Raw genomic sequence first — 9393 nt, 5'->3', positions numbered from 1 at the left:
TGTTCCTTTAAAATCTCTTGCCTCAAGGACCACAGAGATCCATGCTCAACCATTTTAAAGCAATCTTGATTCCAGAAGATGTTGACCCCTGGAATTAGTTTCCTTTTTAACTCCCCTTCTTCTGCCCCCTCATTTGCCTCTGATGTTTCCTGACTTTGATCTGTCTTCAGGATTCCAATTCTGGTACCCATGCCATTCTGCTCCTAGTGTCTTTTGTCCTGACACCCTGTAATTGAACTTGGCTTAACCCTCCAACTCCTCTCCTGCCTCCAGGCTTCATGTTGATCTCTTTCCCTGATACTGGCCCCCAGCATATCTCTGGTTTATATTTTAGCCTTGTGGATTCCTAATATTAATCTTCATAATTAGGACACAAGAAACTCTCTGGAATTCCCGGAATCAAAGCATTCTGCATTGCTTGTAACATTTTATATTTTTAAATAAAAATGAATGACCATAATAATACACAGCAAATCATTTTTCTGATAGAGATTTTTCTATTAAACTTTCACAGGTTTTTTGGTAAAACAGCAAAGAATAAATAATAAACTCATGATTTGTTAATATTAGAAGCAATATATATTTATAATTCATAAAAAAAATCTCTACATGATAGAAACATTTGATAATTGAAAACATTAGAAGGAATCAGTACAAAAAAGCAAATTAAAAATCATCCTAAAAATTAAAAGATAATACCATAAAGATGTAATATTTAAAAGCTGTTATACTTTAAATGAAATTTTAAGCACATAAAGCATTAATGATCCTATCAAATAGTCTTAACCTTTGTTCTATGACAAATATTCCAGATGTTGAAAAGTTCCTTTCATTTTGCTTTGCTCAGAATGCATTCAAAAACATATTCAAGCTAGGTGTTTGGGTGCAAATTGCTTCATATGAACAATTGAAAATATTTTGTCTGATATGTCTGCTTGCTCTGAGTTTGGTTTTGCTCTTGAAATTAATACTATTTTGCTAATATAATTTTAGATTTGTTTTTAAATTGTCTTGAGTGTTGAATGCACTTCTTCTTTGTATTTTTTCTATCAAAGTATTTTCAAAAAACTGTAGTCTTCATCGAATATTCAAACACTGGAAAACTCCAGGCACATTATTGGGTAGTAATCAAATAAGGTAACACTTGAATCATGCAGCAAAATTAGCACTACGTAGACTCATACTTCAAAATTTCCAATTTAAAAAGTTCTTTTCTTCCAAAGCTTATTATCCCAGCAAGCACACATAGAAATTGTATAAAATATACTCTGTGCACAAGCTTATTAATATTTGTTTTATTTGCAAAAAAAATCTTATGTCAGCAATAGAGCAACAAACACACACTTATAACTGGGCAACAACTACAAGTAAGACTGATGAAATGGTGACTACTTTGCTCCTCCTTGTTCCAAGTTAGTTGCTGAAGCCTTCATTTCCCATATCAGTATTTCCTGCTCTTGCAGTGGATTCCTTCAAACCAAGAAGCTTCTTGATTATTAAGCTGTCATTCTCATGGAAAAGTTATAATGCTTTTTCTCATTTTCCTGTATTCCAAACTGATTTTTTCTGAGGATTTGTCCTGGAAAAGTCCATTAACAATTCCTGGGAAATAAAAATGGAATCTGGGTAATAAAATGAAGTCTAACATTTTTTTCCCCTCTGTGCTTAGTCTAGCCACACTTCTTCCTGGGGGGGCGCACGTGAAGAGGTCTCACACCTGGTCCTTCACAACAGAGTTCTTGGTGCCAAATGGCTGCTCGCATCACCTCAGCTCACTGGACCATGTGCAGAGGCGCTGCTCATAACACCTTAATTCCCGATGACAGCAGTGGGCCACCAGCACTGTGATGTGGTGCCCAGCCGAGACTGGCACAACTGCACCTGCACAAACCAGTGAGCACCCCACCACCTTTCCCGCTGGCCAGAACCCTAAAAACAGCCCAGGGAGAGCACCTATCTAGAGAAGGAGCTCCCACCTCTCCATTCTTTGGTGAAAGAATCGAACTCTGTCTCCTTCCTTTGTTTCTCAACTGAACTCTGTCTCCTTCTGTTGGCATGAGTGACACTGGGCAGCAGGACCTTTTGTTGGGGGTCCAACTGGAAAGGGTCAGTAACAGATTCACGATTTTTAGAAACATAAGTTTCCTGAGACCTGTTGGAAAGGAACTCCTTCATGGAAATCAAGTCTCATTATGGGCCCATGCATGTCAAGGTTTAAATGATAAAATAAAATAAAATATAGAGATTTGTTTTCTAATAAATAGAATTTACTATGTGGAAAATAATACAGTTTTGGACATGAAAACATACTTCTTCCAAACTGTTTCATGTCATGGGACACATAGAAAGAGATCATATTTGTAGTAAACACTGAGGTACCCTTGTGGCTCAGCTGGTAAAGAATCTGCCTGCAATGCAGGAGACCTCGGTTCAATCCCTAGGTTGGGAAGATTCCCTGGAGAAAGGAAAGGCTACCCACTCCAGTATTCTGGCCTGGAGAATTCCATAGACTGTATAGTCCACGGGGTTGCAAAGAGTCGGACATGACTGAGCAACTTTCACTTTCACTGTTTTCTGAGGTCTCAGAGGAGTCTGCCCTCTGGCATCTGCCACTGCAAGGACAACCAGCCTTCCTGGGGACTGAGATCAAAATCTTATCTCACCATTCAGTCCCCTCTGCCTTGTGACCTAGATGTTTGCCTTTGGGAGCATGGGGAGTACAGGACACTGACAGGCCCCAGTGACCAGACTAAAATAGGCAGGACCCACGGTTCAAAACCAAGCTCTGGCCCTGAGAAAGGAATCAACAGCATAGGGGAAGGGAAAGGCAATAATTTTACAAGGAGTGATTCTGATGTGAACTAACCTCCTTCTTATTCATCCAAATGTATACTACTCAGGTGTTAATGAATTGCGAAAGTTTTGGTTTGGTTTGGCTTTTTCCTTTTTTTTTTTTTTTGCATGTAAACTCATTATATTGTTAATAATTTATATTGGCCACACCTGACCAACTGACCAACTGATGTTGGTCAAACTTAACTGCCACAGAGGCTCCTTGAGAAATACAAGATGTCCTGGACCCTGGGGTTATAGAAAGAGATATCTGCAGGATTGCATAAGAAGGGGAGGAACTGACCTACAGATTCTTTTCTCTTGACTCTGTTCTGACACTAAAACTTGTGGGAGTCCAAACTGATTTCACTCCATTCCTGGGAACCTGAAGCTAGAAAACAGTTCCCTTGGGGTAATCACAGATTTCTGTTTGCCCACGAATTGCCTTAACTAACTGGTCAGGTCAGTTCTTCGGCAGCATACATAGGTCATTTCATACCCCAAGGTGTGTCTTGTGGAACTGAAGTACCAGGAGCCCATAGCTGTTCCTCAAGAGATGCCCTGCTAGCAGAAATATTTGGCACCAACTTACACTCATAAAGAAAATCATTAGAGCTAAGTTCATATTTTTCTAACTAGTGGCTCTCAGCTCTGGCTGCACATTAGAATTCTTGACGAATTTTAATGCTGATGCCTGGGTCCCCTTATACTCCCAACTTCTCAGAGACTGATTTAATTAGTTTGGGGTAACACCAGGGCATCACAATTCTTTTGAAGCACTCTAAGTAATTCTCTTATATTAATACAGCCAAGATTAAGAACTGCCACACTGATAGGGTCTTTCCTATTATCCAGGCAACTCTATATACAACAAAAATATTTTACTTCTTATTTGGTTCACATCAATGTATTTAAAAGAAATACTACTATTACTCTCACAGGGCTTCCCTCATAGCTCATTTGGTAGACAATCCACCTGCAATGCAGAAGACCCCAGTTCGATTCCTGGGTCAGGAGGATCCACTGGAGAAGGGATAGGCTACCCACTCCAGTATTCTTGGACTTCCTTTGTGTCTCAGCTGGTAAAGAATCTGCCTGCAATGCGGGAGACCTGGGTTCGATCCCTGGGTTGGGAAGATCCCCTGGAGAAGGGAAAGGCTATCCACTCTAGTATTCTGTCCTGGAGAATTCCATGGACCATATAGTCCATGGGGTCACAAAGAGTCGGACATGAGTGAGCGATTTTCACTTCACTTCACTTAATATATGTCAATGTATCACACAGTTACATAAAGATGCATTTAATCAGTGGCAAATTGGAGTCAGCAATAGATTCTAAAACAAGAGATGTTTAGATTAGATGTTAGAATTTCTGGCCAACAAATTTTCTAAGATACTGAAATAACTTAGAAAAAAGCCTTAGAAAACATCTTAGAAAAGCTATAAAGACATTTTTACAGAAAGAGCCCATGGGAACTTCTCTCTCCAAATTGTAGAAAACAGGCTATGGACAATTTTTTCTGATCAAGATTTAGGAGAAGCTCCACCTGAAGAACAAAGACATGAAGAGTTCAAACATGCAGCACTTCCTAAAATGATCTGGCCATGGAAGATTCCTTTCCCCCAGAATACCCCAAAGCGGATCTGTGTATATTCAGAGAAAGATGTCAAGTCTGTAACGTGAATAAATGTCCAGACATCTTTACTTCTTCACTTAAGAAGCCTTCCCCCTTCCGACAGCAGAGCCCCCAAAGTCATGTGTAACACCAGTAAGTGTTTAGACATTAAACTTAGAATAACTAGTGCAATTTTGCTCAAAACCAGACCTCATCTCACACAGATTCAAGTAAGAGCAGTTGACACAGGTTTAAGAAAAATTTATAGAAGGAAACATAAAATTGAGAAAGTACAGACATCACTTTTCTGCTTCCATATTTATGGGACAAAAGTCTAGGGGTTTGTTGAGCATGACAACAACGATGCTAGAAAGTTTAAGGTAAATATAAGAGCTAAGAACTTTAGGGGAGATATGTACAAAAGTTCTGAAATGATATTATAGGCTTAAAGAATAAGGGACATAATTTCATTCCAGAATTAGGCTGATAGTACTTGAGAGGTAGTTCTGGTTTTATATATTCATTGGGAGAAGAAAAAACTTTTAATGACATATTTAAGAAGAACTCAGGTTTACACAAAAGATTTGTTGAGAGGAAGATTCTCCTAAAGGTAAGTGCTGTGGGGTTAAGGTCAACCTGTAGATACTTTGTATGACTGCATGGCCAGCAAAAGTAGGAGGAGAACTTGGGGGATACAAAAGGTTAATACTTAGTGTAAAAAAATTGGATACTTTTTTGTATACCAAATATAGTCTATAAAGATGATGAGGGAAGACAGAAGCAGACAGTCAGTCTAGGGCCTTAAGTTGTGGTCAGAGGGGGAATAGGGAAGATGAGGCTGAAATATACTCAAGTCTCGGACTCAACAGTCCTCACTCTCTTCAGTAACCAAAGTACCAAGAGCAGTCTCAGGTTTGATGTACAGTATTACCTTGGAGTTGCAAGGAAAGATAGAAAACTTATGAAAATTGGAAAGTTTATGCTACAAATATGAATTTACTAAAAGTCTATTTATAAACTTTGATGCTTAAAAAGAATAATCATTGTTGATTGAAACAACTGAATTATTTTACATCAAGGATGATAATTCTTATTAATCTGCCCCTTTAGTATGTGTATTACACAGTCAAGCTACTAATAACCTTTTCTGGTATACAGAGTTGTGATGAAAGGCAAAAATTTAAGATATTTGGACTTGTTAATACAATTTTCCTCAATTACAGGAAATATCTGTAGAGTCAAATGGAAATTGGGTATCAGCATGTATCAGGTCTATTTCTGAAGCTGAAAAAGCCACTAAACTTTGGATTTCTTAAGGTCCTAACCTATAAAATTGTAATAATAGCATAAGCTTCCCTCTTACATTGCCTGGAGGAGTGAAAATTAATGGGTTAAGTCTACAGTGCTCTATAAGTTTTCTTAAAATAATTCTTAAAATTTAAAACATCACAGATAGACCAAAAGATTATCATACTAAGTAAAGCAAGTCAAAGAGAAATATTGTATGATATCACTTACATATGAAATTTTTAAAACAACACAAATGAATTTACAAAAGAGAAACAGTTTCACAGATATAGAAAGAAACTTACAAAAAAAAAAAGAAAGAAACTTACAGTTATGAAACAGGAAATAGGAGGGGAAGGATAAATTAGAATTTTAAGGTTGACAGATACACACACCACTATTTATAAAAAGATAAACAACAAGAATTTACCATATAGCACAAGGAACTATAGTCAATATCTTGTAATAAGCTCCAATGGAAAATAATCTGAAAATATACTTATATCTATGTGTGTGTGTGTGTGTATATATATATATATGTATATATGTATGTATATATATATATATGTATATATATATATATATAACTGAATCACTTTGCTGACTTCACTGTGTACCTGAAATTAAAACAATATTGTAAATCAACTATAGTTTAATAAAAAAATTAAAGCATCACCAAAGCTTAAGAGCAGTATGCAATGATTCTTTTCTCTTAAACTAAAAACTAATTTCCACAAAATATATACAAACCCATGGCCATATACATAAACATATGTTCATAACTTTTCCTTTGGTAAGATAGCAAGAACAGAAAGAGGAAAGATAGCTTTCCTTCCAGAAACCCCTCTCCAAAGTTGAGCAATGGAGATGGTTAGTTTAGTTACTGAAAATGAGATATCTTGTTATTGTAATCACCACCCTATCAATCTATCTGAAAGGATGTAGAACTTTCAAACTCAGAAGTTCAGAGGTTACAGGTCTTTTTGCTCTTCTAGTTCAAACTTAACTTGACAAATAAAAAGTATAAGGATCCTACAGATGACCCAAGGTCACAGTAAATAGGAGAAATCAGTTTAATCCAATCCTCTTTCTCTTTCCACAAATAACCTTCTCATAGCTCTGATATCACTATGATTATCAAAATGAAAAATGATTATCAAAACACAGATGACACCACCCTTATGGCAGAAAATGAAGAACTAAAGAGCCTCTTGATCAAAGTGAAAGAGGAGAGTGAAAAAGTTGACTTAAAACTCAACATTCAGAAAACTAAGATCATGGCATCTGGCCCCATCACTTCATGGCAAATAGATGGGGAAACAATGGAAACAGTGAGAGACTTTATTTTCTTGGGCTCCAAAATCACTGCAGATGGTGACTGCAGCCGTGAAATTAAAAGACTCTTGCTCCTTGGAAGAAAAGCTGTGACCACCCTAGACAGCATATTAAAAAACAGAGACATTACTTTGCCGACAAAGGTCTGTCTAGTCAAAGCTATGATTTTTCCAGTAGTCGTGTATGGATGTGAGAGTTGGACCATAAAGAAAGCTGAGCACCGAAGAATTGATGCTTTTGAACTGTGGTGTTGGCGAAGACTCTTGAGAGTTCCTCGGACTGCATGTGATCAAACCAATCAATCCAAAAGGAAATCACTCCTGAATATTCATTGGAAGGATGGATGCTGAAGTTGAAACTCCAATTCTTTTGCCACCTGATACAAAGAACAGACTCCTTGGAAAAGACCCTGATGCTAGGAAAGATTGAAAGCAGAAGGAGAAGAGGATAACAGAGGATGAGATGGTTGGATGGCATCACCAACTTGATGGACATGAATTTGAGCAAGCTCTGGGAGTTGGTGATGGACAGGGAAGTCTGGTGTGCTGCAATCCATGGGGTTGCAAATAGTCAGACACGATTGAGCGACTGAAGTGATCAAAATGCATAGGATATGTTAGAGTAAATTAAACCCCTGTTGTAACTCTCTCATTGCAAATTTCCTTCACAAACATTTGCCTGAAGAATTATGCTAGAGAAAAGTTGTATTAGGAGACTAGAGATGCATTGGCATTACACTTCTAAATGATATTATTTTAAAAGGTGCCCTTTAATTTTATTTTGTCAATCATTAATTCTTATGACACTTTTTATCTAAGGGGTAAAAGTCTTCAATATTGTATCTTTTGGTCTTATGATACCATACATCAGTATCATGCTCCCATGTCTTTGAAATAATATGCTTTTTCAGCTTTCCATCATGCACTAAATCCAGAAAGTGCTTTTCACAAATAGGTAATAAATATAGTCTTTGAAACAACTATTATTAATGAACATCTGTATTCAATGAGTTCTCCAAGAAGCAGACACCAAGATGCAAGGATTTTATTAGGAGAAACATCTGTGGAGAACATGAGGAGGGAGCCAGGAAAGGCTGGGAGAGCCTTCAGACCACAATACAAGTGAAAGAGAAGGAAGCAAGGAAGAGTCTTAGACTGCCCTGCAGAGTAAGGAAGGCTCAGCCAGGACAAGGCCATCAAGCCTTGTCCTTGAGCCAAAGTGACCATGCTGAGGAGGCCCCTGTCTTCCAGGAATGAACCTTCATGACTTTTCCCTGATGCACCCAGTCACCTGCTAGGAACAGCCTACACAAGCCTTGGTTGCCAGTGCTTTGGTAGATTTCAGATCGCAGAAATTGATGTCCTTGGTTGGTCATACTCCCTGAAGCTGGAGGTCTGAAAGTCACCTGCCCAGAGCCAATATAGCACCCATCATGCACCAGGCCTCATATCAAGTAGTTTATGTGCATATCTTTCTGCATCACAGCAACCTTGTAAGGTTGTATAATCATCCCATCTTCACCCATGAAGAAATTAATATTCAGCAAGGTTCACTAACTTTCTTCCTAAATAAAAGTTAGTATGGAGTGGAACTAGAATTCAACTTCAGGTCTGTGTGGATTCAAAGCTTATGTATTTACTGAATGAATGAATTAATGTGTAAATAAATGAAGGAGAGTAACCTAGATGTATGGGAGGCTTAAAGGTTTCAAACTGATGCACTAAAAGGTAAACCTGAGTAAAAAGTCACTCAGCTAGTGGGTACTAAAAAACAGGTTTAAAAATATAGATTTCCCATCTGAATTCTCCCTCTACTAGCTTCTACTTGTTTTGTGTAGTTTGAGTTTTTATTATACCTGTGTGTGAGTAGTGCTCAGTCGTGTCTAACTCTCTGCGACCATGGACTATAGCCCACCAGGCTCCTCTGTCCATGGGATTTCCTAGGCAAGATACTGGAGTGGGTTGTCATTTCCTTCTCCAGGGGATCTTCCCAACCGAGGGATCAAACCCACGTCCCCTGTGTCTTCTGCATTAACAGGTGGATTCTTTAACATCGCACCACCTAGGAAGCCCTTTTTTATTATACCTGTACATACATATTTTATGGGCAAAAGTGAAAGTTTAACTCACTGGAAGCTCAACTTGTTCACGGTTTCAGTCTTACTTATAAAATCGAATAATTAAAATTATATGCAAATTCACCTGTGTACTTCAAGAGGGGAAGAGTTCCTTACATTATGACCTATATTTGGTCAGCTCCATGGAAACCATTTCATTCCATTATCCATGCAAAATTTACATAAAACAAAGTGGGGAAAGGTAGG

The 9393-nt window shown here is 37.8% G+C and overlaps 1 long non-coding RNA gene across 1 annotated transcript; it reads right to left on the bottom strand.

Annotated features, from left to right (window-relative positions):
- Window positions 1-556: 556 nt before the first annotated feature.
- On the bottom strand, window positions 557-9282 carry LOC145542212 (uncharacterized). Its single transcript, XR_014079670.1, has 2 exons — window positions 9200-9282; window positions 557-1602 (listed from the first exon to the last, which is right to left on the bottom strand). It is a non-coding gene; the product is annotated as an uncharacterized LOC145542212 (long non-coding RNA).
- Between the last annotated feature and the right edge of the window lie 111 nt (window positions 9283-9393).

Source organism: Giraffa tippelskirchi, chromosome 3, assembly GCF_054371585.1.
Source record: "Giraffa tippelskirchi isolate mGirTip1 chromosome 3, T2T-mGirTip1v1.2.pri, whole genome shotgun sequence".
Lineage (NCBI taxonomy): Eukaryota > Metazoa > Chordata > Mammalia > Artiodactyla > Giraffidae > Giraffa > Giraffa tippelskirchi.
Note: the sequence above shows the minus strand (reverse complement) of the source record. Positions and strands in the feature narration are given on the sequence as shown.